Source organism: Amblyomma maculatum, chromosome 2 (genome assembly GCF_055883805.1).
Source record: "Amblyomma maculatum isolate TAMU_Amacu chromosome 2, ASM5588380v1, whole genome shotgun sequence".
In the NCBI taxonomy this organism is placed as follows: Eukaryota; Metazoa; Arthropoda; class Arachnida; order Ixodida; family Ixodidae; genus Amblyomma; species Amblyomma maculatum.
In genome coordinates this window covers 31,116,631-31,135,605 of record NC_139345.1, presented here as the reverse complement: position 1 = coordinate 31,135,605, position 18,975 = coordinate 31,116,631, and the positions used below count along the sequence as shown (strand labels likewise).

The 18,975-nt window shown below is 46.0% G+C and overlaps 1 protein-coding gene across 2 annotated transcripts in view; it reads right to left on the bottom strand.

Annotated features, from left to right (window-relative positions):
- Nucleotides 1-18,975, bottom strand: part of LOC146198282 (parathyroid hormone/parathyroid hormone-related peptide receptor-like) — a 350,560-nt gene that overhangs the window by 274,950 nt on the left and 56,635 nt on the right. The window contains exon 1 of one of the 2 annotated variants that reach the window (XM_084593694.1): nt 15,978-17,174. The exons of the other annotated variant lie outside the window; for it this stretch is intronic. The gene's annotated coding sequence lies outside the window, so the exon portion shown is untranslated. Of the gene's footprint in view, nt 1-15,977; nt 17,175-18,975 lie in introns of those variants that run through there. 2 annotated transcript variants of the gene reach the window in all.

Here is an 18,975-nt window from a genome sequence, read left to right as displayed (position 1 = left end):
AACACCTGGTCACTTCAAGCCAGCGTTGTCAACGCCAATTTGGAGTTGTAGTTTCGACGCATATTCCCCCTACTTCTTGGCGCCGTACACTGCGATAATTGGCCCTCTGGTTCTCTCGAGTTCTGTCCCGTCTGTGACCTTTGCCCCTGCGAGCGCGTTATTGCTACTGAAACGACACACAACGGACCTCTTCCAAGCAGGTGCATCTCTCCTTTGTCATACACGGGTCTCGCCGTCCAAACCTCAACTCACCATTCGTTAGACCTTGTTACGCCTCACACTTCAAGGGTTTTCGTTGCTGCCATCCAGTGCCGACACCTAGGCGTCTTGGTATTGCTTGTAGTACACACAATGAACCACTGCTACCGGGGGCTGATGCTTGACAGTAATACGGCGTGATACACCGACCCTTAGAACACGATTATTTCGGGCCTCATAATATTTCAAGCAGGCTGGTGAGTACAAGTATTCGCAAGTTTCATAGACGGTGGCACCGTTCAAGGAAAGCGAGGAGAATCTCTACTTAATAAACTACTGCCACCACCACCATGATCCGATTCGGGCTCACCGACGATCCAGAGCCGGCTTCGTGTTAATTGCTTGTACGAGGTCAGGCTTGGGGGCGGCATTGCGAGTTCAGCATCTGAGGTATTTTTATGCATTCTAGCCTCGTCGACCTCTGCGACGAATAGAAGACGCAGGAGTAATCATGTGTGCTCCGTGCCACAGTGCGCAAACCTCATCTTATCGTTATTCTGCGCTAACTCGTATCCCGCAAACGGCTGGTTTTCGAAATGAGTACCCACTGGGGAGCGAGTGGTGGTTGTGATGCGCCGAAATTTGGGCAGTCGCGCATAAGTGAGTTTCTGCTCACGTAAGCAAATTCTCTAACCTGCCTGAGTTCGTTACGAAATCAATGCAGTGCAGGCGGCAGCACGCACAGGCACTACGCACTTTCCATTTCTCCTGCGGTACTCAGTTGCGCAGGTCGCGATCGTTCGCGCTATTTCCCTGCCTTGCGACTGAATACGCCCGAAACTGCCAGAAAAGCCAGAATCAAAAGATGTCATTAGCGCTCGCTCGCTTGTGGGTGCCAGCCGAGTCTCCTTACGCCTTTGTTAATGACTGTAGTACAAGTTCCCGCACCATATACTCTTGCGATTCACGGAGTAAATAACATTTCCGATAATAAAAGAAAGGTGCTGACGACTTTTAGCGCGCCGTACTAAACGCAGAGACATGTTTTTACTGTAGTAAACCAATGGCGAGGAGCACAACGCCGCATTGCAAGAGATTTTCTTCTTCTTCTTCTGCCTTGATATATGGCACATACCCACGTAGGGGGATTGGCCAGGGTTTAGTGTGGACTGCAAAATTTCCTACACAAACTGAATTAGTGCATTAAAGTATTTGTCAACTAAACAGAAACATAAGATTTAAGATCACAAAATTGATTGAAGGAAAAAATACGAAGCAAAAATTTGGAAGTTTGTAAATTTGGAATACAAGAGATTTAAACACGTGTTATTGTTTTGTTTTTTTTTAGACATATATGTGGGCGCCCCAATGTCTCTTGAAATCTGCATTCTTGCTGTGCTCTTGTGCTTCATTTTGTTTGCTTCAAGGGCAATACATTATCGAGCGCGCCTTAAAACGAACGTGCTGTTAAGTATACACTTCAGGAAGTTTGCTTCCAAATGCCGCTGCAACCGCTAAAGCGACCTGACTACGTACGCCTTGATAATCCCTTCCTTGGCCCAGATGAACTCTCCTTCATGCGGCTTCTGTGCTACGTGAGAAATTTGCACGCATATATCTTGCATTGCTATGGATGTTGCAGTCCAGGCGTTGGCGCCGCAACAAATCCGGTTCCCGGCCCTCGGCATCTCTTCTTCTTCGATGAGGCATCTTGTTCTTTTCTCTGAGGTACCAATTCAGCCGGTGAGGACATCTGTTCGAAGCGGAGCGACATCTTCGCCTGCTCACGAAGCGCGGATAGCACGCACGGACGGACAGCGTATTTCGGTTGCTACTGCGTCTCTTGTCATCCCTGGGCCAGCCATATTGAAATTGCCTGCGCGCCACCTATAGATCATGCAATTTGCGAATAGAACACGACAAGCAGTGATATTATGAAAAGCGGAGCAGGGACATTTTGTTTAATTTCGGGGCTAAATTCATATCATGTTTAGGGTACGTATATCGCTTAAGTCAACTTTGTCATTGGGCAATCGCACACGCAGGCATCGGCCTTTCCGTAATTCTTTGATTAGGCTGCAGAATGAAATTTTCACACCTTCAGGTCTTTTACAGCCTACAACACGGGGAGAATATAGCAAGTGTTTGAAGTTGTTGGTCGAAACCGACAAACGTATGTCGAATTCATCTACTGTGATTCGGTTTCGACTGCGTGGTGAAGTCTAGAAGCTAGAAGCCCACCGAGACTACGGTATCTTTATAACAAAACGGCCGCGTAGTTTTGAAATAGCAAAACATACCGAAAATTTAGTGCGAAAATGACAGAATCCACTCGTACGAGTATGTTCCTACGCTGTCCCAATGTTTTAGTCCTGAAGACTACAAAAAGTGTCCCCGCCTGTCCCCTTCCCCCCCCCCCCCCCCCCCCCAAATTGAACTGCAGTGGAGCTTAAAATGGCCGAAAATTTGGTATTTTTTTCACCTAGGGTTATTGCTGCGCGGCGAGCAAGCGCCGGAGACCATATTTTCTTTGTATTCAAAACTCCTGCTACAGCTTTATCCTACGCGTAGAAACAAACAAAAAGCAAGATTTGTTCGGCCTCATCAATTGACTGCCCTCATAGGTACTGGTTCTCTGATTGGTTGTTGCACTTTGCAGCCTATGGAGTTGGCGCCAGAGCCGATGGCGTAGTACCTGCTCTTGTGCTAGCTCGGACTTCCGCGACCGACGCACCTTCGAAGAAAGGCACAGACACTGCATTCATAAGACCGCTGCATGCGTGAGCCACCAACCAAAACAAAGGGAGCAAGATCTATCGTGATTGAGACGAGTGAATTTACTGCGTAAGACGTCACATACGCTCTTCGAGCATCCCACTGGTAGCGTTTGTGCGGAAATAGGCTTGATTGGCGACGGGATCCATGAGGCAAGCGTTCAGAAAGCACAGTTGAGCTCCCGGGGCGTTATTCCTACCGTGAAACAATCTACGCTACATGAAGCGGGAGTGTGCCTCTCCGAGAAACGAGTCAGGGAAAGCGAACCAGACAGAAAGTAAAGTAATGCTGCGTTAAATGCGAACTGCAACGAAATGTTACTTTGGCTGCAATGCCTGCTAATGTGATCCGTAAGTCCTTAAATTTACTTATATCGTAACCAGGTGTCATGGTTGTTGAGAAAGCAGTTGCGTTATTGCGAGCTTTTTAAAAGCTGCCTATAGCAGACGACGTATGCACGCGGCTGCGGGTCGCGGAGTTACGCAACTTACCGGATAGAAACGACCAGATACTCGAGAACAGTCCTCATACCGGGCCTATTGTGGGTGAACGAGCTTCAGACGGCGTGCAGTAGAAAGCTCGAGGCTTAAACATGGCTTCGAGGTCCTATTCTTGTCACAATTTTTTCCGCCGTTATTACCATGCCGAAACGGCGTGCATGCCGTCGGGGCACGTACGAGGCCGGAGTTCAAGAACGGACGCGTCGCATGCTCTTCTAAAGTACAGAAAACACGCGTCTAAAGAAGTTAGTTCAGGGGAGTAAGTTCTTCGGATCGGCGTCTCTACATTACCCAAACATAACGCGTGCCCACTTGCTGGGGGTTTTACAAGCAGCAGAGAGCCGCCAATCTGTCACAGCTACAGCGACGGAGGGTCTGATTGAGCCCTTTTTCTACGTCATTTCCAGATCTTAGTTTAATGACTGTCCTTTTTCCAGTTTTGAGTTGAACGACGACTGGTTTTTTCGTGTAATTACTGAAACATTCGCTTCAATTGTGAATGCCATGTTTTGTTTCTAATACTCTCATTTGACGTACTACTACTAGAAAGCGCTCCTTTAGCGGAGAGGAAGAAACTTCGTGGCAGTTGACCTTTAATACGGACGAAGGCTACGGCCCTGGAGCTCTGTGCAGAAGCAAACATGTTGCTCATCTCAGAATGCTCTTTTCTCAAAACTACTTTCTTGTCTGCTGCTCTACTTGTGGAGCTGATTTCTTGACAGATGTTTGATCTATATGCAGACCCCGTTTGTTTTGTTGCAGTTCCCGTCTCCCCGAGCTGCACGAAAAACGGCGAGAATATCTTTTTTTCAAGCTTGGTGAATTAGGAATTCTCGGTAGGACATTTTTCTCGCAGTCTCCAAATTGACTACGGCAAGTTACGTAATGTTTACGTGTTTACGTGTTTACGGCAATGTTTACGTGTGATGTAAAAAAAATTATATAAATATATATATATATATATTTATATAATTTTTTTCCATCACACGTAAACATTGGTTGCCATTTCTTGTGGTGCACTTGCCGTAGTCAATTTGGAGACTATATATATATATATATATATATATATATATATATATATATATATATATATATATATATATATATATATATATATATATATATATATATATATATAATACTCGTACACGTAGCACACATTCATAATTCTGGCAAAGACAAACAGTTTTATATCACCTTTTGTTTGTAGTCCGCATGATGTGTAAACGGCGTCGAAGAAATAGAACTATATAAAAACATAGCCCTTCATATATGATGATAACATTTTGTGCATCTAAAGGTGAATTTATTACGAACAGGCAAATAATTTCCATGAACATCCACTAAAAGGAAAAAAAAGGTACGCGCTAAAAGCAAAGTTCCTCTTGAGTATAGAGCTATGGCATGCCTTCCGGCATTGCACCGCTGTTTTGCACAAACACCTTGCGCAGGCCAACATGCACCGTTATTTAATCAAGTTTCGCCTTATAGCGTTGTCCCTTCTGTTCTGTTCAATAATTCTCATCATGCTGTCAGAGCTATTTAATTGTTAAAGTGTTCTCTCATGGCAAGAATTAATAGACACTGACAATGTGTGTGAACGTAACAGGCCTCGAAACCATGTACAAGGCTTCCATCGCGTCCATCGTTTCTGTGGTGACAAAAGCTTCATCGTCACAGACCCTCTGGCTCCTTCTGAATTTCGGGCACTAACCTTTCCTTCTTTTTCTTTTCAAACTTTTTGTGCTTTCACAGATCGTTTTGCGACTGATGGAATGAACAATGCATCACAAGAAGTATACATTTATCCAAAAAGATGAAGCTGCTCAGATGGTTAAGAGGGTAAAACACGAGGGCCTGGTTCCATTCTCGTAAGAAAAGGAACTGCATGTGTGTGTTGCCCTTATGTTGCTTTCGGGTGTTTTTTTTTTTTTTTTTTTTTTCTGTCCCTTCTTTGGGACCTTGCGCAGCTCGGATATTAGGACTGGGCTTAATTTTGCGTTTTTGTTCTATCGCCCTCTCGCTTAACTACCACACTGTTACTTTGCTAGTGCAGTGACAGTGACTCATACTGTAACTATTACCCTATACACTGCCAATATGTGCATCAACTGTTAGCAAATAATCTCAATATCGCTAACCCATATATACATCTATAACCGATAACCGTAAAACAGCCGAAAGAAATCAAACGAAGAAAAACATTGTAAAAGCTAGGCTGAATTTTTCAGCCTCTTATTGTATTTCTTGCGTTGTGAATGTACCGACTATTTTCTTTGAGCAGGTGATCTCATATTGCTTGATTAACTTCATGGATTTCTTGAGTTTTTGACGGAAGTTACCGGAGAGAATGTTGTGATAACTAGGTGCAGCATATTGTTATCATGTTTTTAGACTTGTTTCAACGCATTCGTTTTTCAACACACATTTGATATGTGACAGTATTTGAAATAAACAAATCCTAACAGCAACAACAACCACTGCTGCTATTTCACGGTAAGGCAACCTTCGGGACGATATCCCGACAGTTTGAAGCAATTTTCTCATCCCCGGTCACATATGCTGCAGCTCGCACTGAGCCGCAGCGCAATATGAGCGCAATATTTACCAAAGAACCATCCTCACGACTAAGTGATCTGGAGCTCAGCAGGACGACACCAGGGGAGCAACAGTGCTTCTGCGCACGGAATATTTGAAGAAGTTCACGTGCTCTTGGTTTGCAGCATATTATAAAGAACTGCGAGTGTTGCCAACATTTTGCGGCTTTCATAGTGGCGTCACTCACAAGCCCGGTGCTACGTTGGCACCTGTAATAGCTTCAGCGAGGATTGCTTATAAGCAAAATCTCGCGGCCATGATTTGTTGAATAACGAACTATAAGGCAAACCAAAGCACGAAGCTCGATTTTGAGTTCATAAATCAATCAATTTATTGTTGTGGACATACGAACAGGGAACCATTCGAGCCGCTAATTACGGGACGCGTTTTGGCAGCCGGAGGGGAGCCAACGCCCCCTTAAACACTCAGAAGTTGCTCGGCGACATTCGCTTCCAAGAGATACAAGCCCAGATACGACGCGGCGGCTTCTGTGCTGTTTCGAAAATTAGCGAAGGCGTCAAGTCGCGCTTACGAGGAAGGTCTGCGTTCCGGCATCGCCGCCGGACACGGGGCACTTTGCTCTTCTGGCGAGAGCGGCATTCAGCCGCGGCTCGCTGACTCGAAGGTCGCGCTGGCCTTCACGATTGAAAGGTTGCACATCGAGGCTTGTCTTTCGCGCGCTTGTGACGATGAACATTTCTAGCTATTTCACGACGCGCATGAAGCGAGAAAAAAAAAAAAAAAGGTGCAGCATAGCATCGGTAACTTCTGTCACAATTGTATTGCTACGAAGCCCAGGGCACTGCGTTGGAAAAACTTTTCTGTCACGCCTGACTAAGGTTCAGGCTATATAGGCTCGTTGTTCTGTTTACATGTATATCCAGTTTACGAACGCAGCGGGAGCAGGTTTCGGACGGTGGTCTACGAACGGTCGCGCTGCCGCGCATGTCAACAGTAGCATAATGCTATATTTCATAAGGACATTTATGCCTCGGTTTTCGGGTTTGCGCTCAGCGGTCTCGGTTCGCTGGCGCTAAAGGTCTGCCTAGCGCAACATAGTACAGCCAGAATTGAGCGTGCCTCCAGGTAGGCGGCTATAGTTGTGAACCGGCGCCTTTCTTGGCCGCGCTACGAAGCCACGTTTTGCGAGTGGGCTGGGCTCTTTTACAATGCGAAATCGGCGCCGCGTTCAATGAACGATCGAATCTGCCGATAGCTCATATGCGCGCGGTTGTTAGCCGATCGGAAAACCAAACGTGAAAAGGAGCCAGTGCCTCACTGCTGTATGTGGTTATCGGACTAGCGGGGAGCAGTATACTGGGGCACTAGCACGTTGGGTGCTAGGCATTTGGCGCTTGGGCATGGAATCGGGCCCTAGAATTAGATGTATTTTTAATATGCCTCTGCACTTAACTCGATCTCAGAAGTTGTTTTCAGAGTTAATGAAACTTACTTTTCTCTCTTCAATCAGAGCTGCAGGAATGGAGGAAGTAATCGTTCATATCGATACATGGCGACAAGCAAGAGAGAGATAGAACATTTATTTGTCCAACAGAGTGGCTATCCCACTCTTCGGGGGCTATACCCGGAAGGTGGGATAGTTATCTTAGTTGCAGGCCGGTAGTTCTTGGACCCCGGCGGCATCTTCAGCCAGTCGAACAATTTCTCTTTGGGTCTTGGGTCTGAGCTCCGGAGAATTGTTTCCCTGGCTCTTTTGTTATATTTTAGCCCTGCCTGGTGACTTCGCACATTCCCAAATTATGTGCTCTAGTGATCCCCTTTCCCTACATGATGAACATATTTCTGATCGTATTTCCGGCCATATATGGCTGACTAGAAGTGGGTTCGGACATGTATTGGTCTGTAGCTTTCTCTACGCTATTGCTTCTTCTTTGCCTAACGTGGGGTCGGGTAATGTATAGAACCCTCTTGCTTAGTCTGTAGTGCGTTGTTAATTTGTTATAGTTAATGAGGTCCTCTTGTTTGCCTTGCTCCGGTGGCGCTTCTCCAGCCCGGTGTGTGAGATCTCGGGCTAGTTTGTGTGACGCCTCGTTTCCGGGCACGCCTGCGTGGGCTGGCGTCCAAACAAGGATGGCGTCTCTTTCTATTGGCTTCTGATCGAGGATTCTACCCGCGGTCGCCGCTAAGACTCCTGTGCTGTAGCTCCTAATTTCGCTTTTGCTGTCACTGACTATAGTATATTGCCTCGGTCTGAGCAAGAGCCAGTGCTCTTGCAGCCTCTTCCACTGCCTGTATAGATCTTGTTTTTATAAAGATTATTGTTACCATTGAAGACGGCACAATATGGCGACAAGGTGAAAGATGACTTAATGGCTAGCCTGGCGCGACGGCTGCTTTCGCGCCTCTGTAGCATTTTCTTCTTGGTAACATTATGTTCAACTATAGCGCTCTTGATCTATTTTCACTTTTGGTTCAACATGGAAGATTGCTTTGACTTTCTTGTTTTGAAAGTATACACAAGGGGCTGGCGTTTCATTAGCTGGAAAAATTACCACTAGAAATTCCCCACTGCAAAGGCTTGTTGCGAAGTGGTGCGTCACTATTTGCAAACATGGCTCCCCACGTACTATATTGTTGCTATAGATGCGTGCTATATTGTTGCTGGCATCCCAGTAATATGGCCACCCGGGGCAGGATGATGGGTGCGGAGGAAGACGTGCATGCAGCGCATATAGTTGTGATCCAGTCAGGTTGTCATGGGATTCGCAGCGCTCCAAACCAGTTGAGAGGTGAAGTGTAAATCATGCATCGTAAATGAAAACGAACCTGAACAAAGAAAAAACAAAGACAAAAAGAAATAATTGTGTAGCCTGCAGCTGCTGCGGAATTCTAACGCGATTACCGCTTGTTTGCCAACCGGCAATTTTACCTCCAAGATGGGAGGTGAGTCTCTTAAATAGACTCCTGGCACCACTAATGTATAGCCGGTAAGAGAACGTCACAAAAGGATGTATTAAAAGCATGGTATTTGTTGCTCCACAGTAATCTACGCGAGAAACTTACAAAGCATTTAGAAACCTCCAGCGAATTATACCTGTATATAGAAAACAAGCGTACACTCTAAACATTTTAACATCTTTTCGGTGTAAGAAGGATAATCGAGGGTCACAAGGTGAACACTACGTGAGAAAGAGCAAGGCAGTGGTACGGCAAGGCGATTAACAGACAGTGTTCCAGTTGGTTACCCTGCTATGAGCAAAAGGGAAAAGGAGCACATGAGAAGAAGTGAAAGAGAAGTGAGGCGTGAAAGTCACAAACCGCTGCAGCAGTGTCCTGAACACTGTGAAGGTTAGCACACGTTGTTTTTATCAGAACATAGCACCGCCGCTTTTCGACTCTGAACATAGGACCTTTGCAAAGCGAAAGATGATTCACCGTGAAGAAGGGCTGCTCCGCAAATATCCAAGGTGTTAGCCCTGGGGCAGCATTACATCTTAAAGGGTGTAAACTTTTTTAGAGTAATATATATATACATATATATATATATATATATATATATATATATATATATATATATATATATATATATATATATATATATATATATATATATATATATACATACATACATAGGCAGCTCGAACAAAACGGTCGCCCCATTCTAACGTGGGTGTTAATAAGAGCAGGATAGACGAACAGCACCTAAGCAAAGCAAAGATACAGCGTTCATTAGCGAGTGGTATCCAATAGTAAACAAGAGACCGCGGGGTAAAAGAAGGCTTATGCCTAATAGGTTAACGTCCTAAAAAGACTCAGCCTATGAGGGGTGCCGTATCGAACGGCACTAGAAATTCCGACCACTTGGGGTTCATTACCGTGCACTGGTATCACCCAGTACATACTTCTCGCCTGCATCGAAAAGTGGTCGCCTAGGCTGGGTTCGGCTTTCATGCGTTCAGCAGCCCCTATTCGCTCATCCGCCGAGGTGAGGCGAAAGCGAAAGTTTATCCGAAAGAAATTATGGGCCGTACCAGCAGATATATACAGCCTATATGCTGGCTGTAAAAGAAGAACCGAGTAAAGGAATCGAGTCTCGTGATTTTTTTGTCCTTTTTTTTTAATGTTGAAGAGCAGTTTTACATCGAGGAATGACGCGCGTAGCAGGACAAATTATTTGGCATACTTCCTGCAGCCACGGGAAAGCAGTGTGGTTTTGTGAATATACCTGTAGAATTTGAGGACGTATCTGGAGCGCGGCGTACGAGTTCCAAAGATATCGCAACATTGCATATACGTGCTAAAGACATCGTTCTTCAGAATCTGTAGCACGACGTAAGATACAGGGTGTGCACAGAAATTGATACAATTTTATCGATAAGGAAGAAATTATTCCTGATATCGTTACACACGTTTAAAGTTCGTTTAAGTATAGTCCTCTTTGCCAACACCTTTTTACCAACGACTCTGCCACGCACTGTGCGCATCCTGGAAGGCGTCAACAGCAGCCTCGTTAAGAGCCTTTGTCACGGCTGTTTGGAACCATTCGATGTTCGAAAACGGACTCCTTTCGAAGCGCTCTTAATTCTCAGGAATAAGAAAAAGTGTGGCAGAGCCAGGTCAGGACTATAGAGGGGCCGGGGCAGCGTCACCAAGTTGTTCTTGGCCAGAAACTCCCGCACGCGCAGAGTCTGTGGCTGGGATCGTTGTCGTGATGCTGCTTCCAGGTATCGGCGATCTCCTTTCCCGCTCGAAGGACCCTTTTTCTCAGTCTCTCGAGCACATCCACCTGGTAGACAGCGTTCATTGTCTGTCTTTGGGGTAAAAATGCGTTGTCAACTACACTCTTGGCGTCAAAAAAGACCATTTGCATTGTTGCAACTTCGACCGGCTCATCGTTGCCCTTTTGGGGCGATGATGGGTCTGAGGTTTGCCATCCTGAACTTGGGCGGTTCGCTGTGCTGTGTGACATCACACGTCGTGACAAGGGCACTATCAGTAGGCACACAGAATCAGCGATCATGACGCTCCTCGCTAGGCAGTGATGAAACGTTTGGCGTCCCCCTCGCCTAAACCAACCAATCCGAGCGCGGTAGGATCGACTGCAGTGCCAGAAAAACAAATAATCGCATTAATTACTTTCCGGAGACACAACCTGTATTTGCGACGTGTGCAACTCCCAATCGTTTCCCGTTGGCCATGTAAGCGCTAACCTGTGCAACTTTTTTTTTGAGAAGCATTTATGCTCTGACGTAACGTGCGCGCTCGGCACGAAGAAGTCATGTGGGCTAAAGCGGTGCCCTCTGTACTCCGACGTTGCTTGACCGCCGACACGTTGGGTGGCTTTGGCACGCTGACAGGCTTTTGCTTCTCCCGGGTCAGCGTCCGAAAAGGAGAGAGAAGAAAACTATAAAGCGCTGCTTTCAACACAGCGAATGTCGAACGCAAGTAAAGCTGCGGACAGTGCAGTTCACTGCCTGTCTTTTTGCTCTGAAATATGGTGAATTGTCCACCAGCTAGTAGAAGTGGTCAGAAACAGGCCATTGTTAAAATGCCAATAGCGATAATGAAGTTCACTGGAGTTGTAGAAACCTAGATGCATGGCGCTTTTCTGAACAAAGGCAAAAATCTTGGGGGCCTGAAGGCTGCACAAGAACGGCTTGCGCATTTGAGATCCTTCGCAAAGGGGGCTGTGTTCGCCCTTTGCTCTACAGCCCGTTCCTTGAGCCTCATTTTATTCATTGCAATGTTGGGGTGGCACATATGGGCTTGCTTCGTTCACTTCGTCCATCTCTGGTAGGTGCATTCAGGAAGCCAAGGAAGATTTAGTGCAATTTCATTGAGTATATACTGTCATGCGCAGAGCAGTGCTCTACATGTTACGCACCTACCGTTCCAAGGAAGGTAAAAATCATGGCATTGCTTTTACCAGCATCCTTAGTTTTTTTTTTTTCGCGATTGGCAGATGTCTGTCCAGTGTCAAGGGCACACTTAACGCACATGCATTGAGCTTGAATTGGTCAGTGAACGAAGCAACAGCGGGAATGATGACCGTTCTCAGGAGAATACAGAGTTACTTGACTAAATACAATTTCATGTCTTGCCATCCTTTTGACAAAACATGACAAATCCTTTGTGTCATTAAAGCATCCGTGGGTTCTGTCTGATGACCAAACTTCTCCGTAACGCTATCGAAGATACCGCTACCGATTTTAATGGTGCAGTGCTTCTGTCAGCTGAAGTGGATCCTCCAAGGAGTAGCGATGTCGCCGTTGAGCAGGAAGCCACTCTTCTATTAACTGAACTCCGATATTCGAAGTTTATTTAGCTGTTATGTATTCAGGAAGCATAGTATATGGATATTAGGACCGTGTCGAACACTTGTTACGTGTCGGCATTTCTTTCGGACTGCACATGTGCCAAGAAGAACGGTAGTTTCTTGCACCTATGAAACAGAACTGCAGTAGGATTCAACTTTAAAACAACAACAAAAAACAGCCGTTGTTAACTATGGGCAGTGGTACAAGGCGTGTGCATTACTTCACTGAACAGTGAACAGAATCAGTTTTTATTACTTGACAATACTAAATAGCCAGAGACGTCAAATTCCCGCAATTTTAATTCGATCTAATAATAATAATAATAATAATAATAATAATAATAATAATAATAATAATAATAATAATAATAATAATAATAATAATAATAATAATAATAATAATAATAATTGGTTCACAGGAAGGGAAAGGCTCAGTATTTGTCACACTCGCTTCTGAGGACACCTGAACTGCATCGTAAGGGAAGGGGGCAAGGGGGAGAGAAAGTGGAAAGCGAGAAAGAGAAAGTGGAGAGCTACGGAGTAATTTTGACCATTTGGTGATCTTGTCCGACATCGCACAGCACACGGATGCCTCTTCGTTTCGACTCCATCGAAGCGCAGCCGCCGCGGTCGGCTGCTAGCTTTCAATTTAGGTAACCAGAAAAGCATTAAGAATGGGCTGCTTTTTGTCGCTGAGGAATTGTGCGCGTCGCCTACTGCAGATTTAAGTTGTAATTCCGACTACAGAGACGAAAAGCAGCAAAATTTTAACAAGCAGGTAGCTGCACCTCCACGCCAAAAATATGTGCTTGCTTGTGAGAAACGCAATGTTTTCGGACTTCCGAATGATCAACTCTCGCTGTCTTCCGCGACGAGTCGACTTAAAGAATCTGCAGAAACCATGCCTGCGGTTTCGAAACTCGCGGAGAGAGAGTTCCGTAGTTTTAGTAAGTGCAAGTAGCGATACAATTTAGTTCAAGGAACAATTTTCAGAGGGGCAGTCTCATTCGTTGCGGCTTTTTGATGGCTTATATTACTGTGAAAAACAGGTATACTACCGCAGCACAGCACATACAAGAATACCTGGCATAAGGGAAGCTTATAGGGTGCAATTTATGCCATGTAAACACCATGACTTAAAACGCTCCTTGTGCGCTACTAGTTGCTATTTAGTTTATTGGGCTTACCATTTGAAAGTGACTCACGCTTTGAGGGACGCCGTAATGCACGGCTCTGGGTAATTTCTACCAAAAGGGGTTATTTCACGTGCATTAACATCGTACAGTACACGAGCTCCTTGTTTTGCTCCTCCATCGGAACGAGGATTGCGGGGCCGAGATCGAACCCACGACCTCAGTATCAGCAGCCCGGCGCCGTAATCAGTGTCATCGCGGCAAAACTGTATACAAATAACTAGTGAACAACAGTAGCTTCGGGTGTATTTGTTGACAGCGGCACATTTCTTGGAGAATGTACCACGCCCTTGCTAAACGCTGAATGGTGCTAGTGTCTTAAAACGTTTACTTACCGATTCGCGCGAAAATTACTTAACAACGAACAGGAACATGTGGACAGCAGATATCGAAATCAACGCCACAGGAGTCGTAGCAGTCCCACAATGTGGCCGTGGGTTGTGCGAAGTATAAAAGGCGATCACCATCGGTCGGTGCGAAAGGCAAGGCATATTGCTGGCGCGGCGACCGATCACCGCCCGACTGTTCCACGACGGGGAGCCACCGACACCGCCGAAAGACGACCAAACGCACCGCCGAGATCGGCTTAGTGTGAATAGGGCAAAGAATATGTTAAAAATGCGTTTGCGGACGTCCTGTTGACTGAGATCGGCCTAGTGTGTCAGAGGCTTTAGAGTAGCGATCGTACGACTAGTGCTGAACACGGAGTGGGGTGACGTCTACGCTTTTCTTTTTCTTTTGCGTTCCATTGAGCAGAGCGCATGACAGGAGAGCAAGAAACAGTATTGTGGCTTGCATAGTGGTTTTAAGTATGGCTTGCCTTGTAATAAATTTGTTCACGGTAATTGCGAGTTGATAAAATACTATATAGCTGGGTTTATGCTGCATGTTCGTTCCAGCGAGGCATTAGCACATCGTTAACGTTGCCGTTGTCTCTTCTGCTTACAATTGCCCAATGGAAAGCGCAAATTCTATTTAAGATTTTAAACCTAACTGCTAGAGCAGAACCTTATGTCAACTAATAACAAAATTCAGAAAAAGATAAACGTCGGCTGGAAATACTGCCCGTAATATAACGATAGTCTGTGAGTTCCGGGAGGTTCGATTTCCCTCCACAAAACGGTGGCGCTGCTTGCGGGCATATATGAAAGCCCGCAGGAGCCTCGTAACCAGAAGCGCCCTTTAATAACTCTGATTTGGCAACAGTGGTGTGGACGACTGCGGGTTAAGCGAAATGCGCATCACGTTCGAGTATGTAGGTGGCTGAAACCTTATATTACATGCCAAGAGGTGGAAGTGCTATAGCTCTAAAGAGCTTGCAAATGGGTGGCACATAGTTATGGCTCCGAGCTGCGGGGTTACGGGCCCCACATTCCTGCTTTTATTGCGAAATATTCTAGGAGCAGCACGCGCGCAGTTAGAGGTGGAATGAGTTGTGTAAGACTTGTTTGCAGCGAACAAAGATGACAGTCCTGAACTAATTGCATCAGAATATAAGGTCAACTTGGCTAAAGTCAAATAGCTGGCCTCTATGCAGACACGTATGAGGATGGCTTGGCACTCAGTAGGAAGTGGCGATATCATGGCGTTTCTGTGAAGTATCTACGCATTTAACGCTGCTAACAAAGACAGACCGAACGGCCTCCCACTTCGAGCGCAGGAAACGGGAAACGCGAACAGCGAGCACACAGAAGAGACAGACGGTGAACTTTGGCTATCCTGTCCACTGAACTTTCTCGAGCCGCGTGATCTTGTCTTTCTCGTTTGTAGCAGCTGCGTGGCAACGCCTTCTAAAGTGCGGACGAAGAGTAGCAAAATCAGAAGACTATTTGTTTCGCGCTTGGAAAGAGCTGTTGCCGCCCAACAAAAATGTTAGAACCAAGAAAAACACGAGAACGTGTTAAAGGAAGCTTGACCTCCGAGACGATATTAAAATGACATGATGGGCAACGCTGGCTGTTGCTATGCGCTGCTCGTAGCAGTGGTTTAGTGTGCGGAAATTTCGCTGCGTGTTATTGCAAGAGGGCAGGTGAACGACTGTGAAGGCACCTTAGTTTGATAAAAGCGCCGTTATGTTAACAAAAAGCACGAAAAGGGGAGGCCTGCGTACAGGCGGGACACGACGCTACCCAGTATGCTTTCAAGCCGTTTATTTATGAGCGAATGAACCGCTTGAGATAAAATCGAGATCTCATCCTGCCATTTATTTGGAATAGGTGCTAACTCTAAGATATTCGATGTTATTCTGCTCCTAAGATGTAGTTACCACTAGCGTTTAGCTCCCTTGCTTGAGTTAGATGAACTCAAACTTTTACAACAGAAACTTGATCCGTGTTTCGGAAAGTCATTGTTGCTTTTCTAAAGCGCACTCTGAACTAAAGATATTCATGCCAGAGCATAGCACGCAGGAACGTACGAAGATAAAGGTGTACTTACCTGCAGCAAAAACTAGGAGGTCACTCGATGCCTCGAAAAGCAGGGAAGAAAAGTCTCATGGATAAGGTCTCGGAACAGGTTCCAGGAAAGTTCACTGCGGAGAAGCTGCGGCGCGCACTAAGATACTGTTCGTGTCCAGCATCCGCTCAACGCGTGGTTCGTGCTGTTTGCGAAAAGATTGTGCCTCCAAGCAGCGTTCTTTCCGACGAACAATCATTCAAACAGAAGAATCGCGCTACGATGAGCGTTCCTTTGTCGAGACGACCTTCGCTGCACAGCTCTACGATATGCAGCGCGATATGAGAGTGGAAATGGAGAGCGCGTATATTTCTGTTTTCAAGCAACCGACACTGTGTTTAGTTCAAACACGACAAGCAGTTTATGCACAACTCTTACTCTATGAAACTGTCTTGACGGAGAGTCAGACGTTTACACTTGCTTGACACAGCGTCACTGGTGTCCATTCCTAAACTCTGATGCAATTTGCACTCGTAGATTCTGTCCACGTTGGTGTTGCAGTGGCCAGAGATATTCTTTTCTGCCCGGTTCAACAGAAAGTTCATACATTCGTTGATGCGCTGGAATGGTCGCTTGGACAACTTTGCATTGTTTCATTATCGACCTCTCTAGCAAGAGCTTCTTTTGTGTGACATGAATTCTCGACGCCGAAGGTGTGTTTGCATTTGTTAAGCAAGGTGCGTCCTCATCTTACAAGCCCCAATCCTATAGCACGAGCAGGTCACCCTAGTAAAGAGCTCAACTTTTCAAAAAGGCCGCCTTCTGCTCCTTCATGCTCTCCGATGCCGCCAGCAATGAAAAATGCGAACGAGTGCCACACAGCTTGGTCGAAGCACGCGTAAACTTGTGACAGCTAGGGCCAGTGAGGCACGAAAAAGAACGACGGGCACAATTTCTGCGGCGGTGAGGAAACCAGGCGAGGAAAGCGGAGATCGCAGCGGGGCCGGCGAAACTCGGTGCCACCAGGTCTGTGACAAAACTGCCCACGTTGAGAAGCCGGCGAGCAAGCACCCACGTCCAAGGTAGCTACAGTGGAGTGTTCTTCCTTTTCAGGGACACTGATGAGGCACGGAGTTCATCCCTGTCTCATCGCGACACTCGTTGATTCCGATGAGCGAACGCTCTGCCGGCGAGGTGCGTACGAACTCGGCGCTCTCGCGAGGCGGATGCGGTGGCGCGTCGACGACGCGCGCGGTTCTGCGGACGGAGCGGCCGAGGGCGGGACTTGGGGACTCTGAGGGAGAGGAAGAGGAGGGGAAGAGCTGCAGCCGCCGGACGGCGCTGCCCCAGCACGCGGTGCGCAAGTTGGCGCCCACCGCCCGCGCTACACGTAGGCGAACGCCAGCGCTGGCGCGGGACTTCGGCGTATGGTCCGTGCCCCGCAGGCAGAGGCGGTGGTGCTTCTCGCAGCACTGCGAGATGGGCGATGGTGTCGAAAAACGTCCCTTCCGTTCCGACAATTGAAAACATGGAAGTAATAAAGAAAAACAAAAACGCTCTGTGAGCAATGCAGTTAAGCAGCCTGGTTGGGTGGATAATTGTCAGTCGCTAGTTGATACCCAAATACTAGCGCATCACAAGTTAAAATATGTTAAAGTACCCTTAATTAAGCAATAAATTAAATGTTTCAGAAAAATTCCGCAATAAATTTTTAGACATGGGTTTTACAATGCCAAAGCTGGCGGTCTACATGCCGTCCAGTGAGCTGGAGAACTGAATTCTCACAGCACCATTTTAACTATTGAAGACAGTATCTTTGTTGCAATAACATATTTGTCGGTGACTATTAGCAATAGTCGCGCTTGTTTTAAGTTTTTCAAAATCGCCATTGCCCATGGGTCGGCATGTGGCGCAAAAATATTTAGGCCACTTCTAGCAAAATTTATTACAGGCCTAGTGATATAGTACAGCATTTTTTAAATTTTGCTTATGTGAGGAAACTATTAGCACATGGAAAACAAAACTTCTTGAATGCTTAGACTTGTGCTTTGTCAACGTTCTGGTCTTCGCTCCAGTACTTGGGAAATACGTCTGTGAAGGTGAAGCTTGCATTTTAGTTGCTGCTCTTTTCTCTTACAAGAGCGTTGCTTTTAGTGAGAGATATATTTTTTTTTTATTAGGAGCTGGCATTCTACTGATACAAGCCCGTTTCCATTCCTCCTCAGTGTCAATTTAATTCCTGCATCACGGCATATCGGGCTTGAGTGTGTACGAGGGAAGCGCGACATTTCTCAGACGCCGGAAGTCTTCAAAGTTAGAACTGGTTTCGGCTGAAAACGCAGGTTTTTCCGCCATGGCGATGAAGTTTTACTTTGCAGTGCCTGACTTGTAGAGTCGTACAAGCCGTCAATTTGGTCGATCAGTGCCAGGAAGCCAGTGTGCGCGCGTACGGGTAAGCTTCACTGCCCCCATGCCAAAACTGAAGGTCATCTTGCTCCAAGCATTTTACTTCGAAATCTCGCGCTGTGCACTGAACATCGTCTTCTTCTTGATCCTATTTTTCATTTAACCTAAATACGCCAAATACCTCTTACACATACGCCATCTCGGCGAGGCGTGATTCCATTTTCTCAACGGTACGGCCTTGGTAGGATCCTCTGAGAACCGTCACCTGGCGTCAAATGGCATTATTATTCTTCAAACGAAGAAAAGCTCAATTAAAGCCTTCACTTTTCATTAATTCTGTGTTTTGTTTCCGGCTTTCTTGTTCTGTACTGATGTGGCAGGTAATAAAGAAAAAGAAAACGCTTCTGCGGTGTAATTGGTTAACGCTGTTTTTTCGAACGCCGAACCAGCGGTTCGAATTCACTTGTGACATTTTTTATCTGCATTCGCTTTTACAACTGACAACAATAAAATAAATTACTAACATATTTTATGAAGTGACAGTATTTTCTATTTTAGTTGCAATTTGTGATGTTTTTGCTTATAAGTAGCTGTAAAAGCAAAAGCAGCCGCGTACGAGCTGGGGGCAACGTCA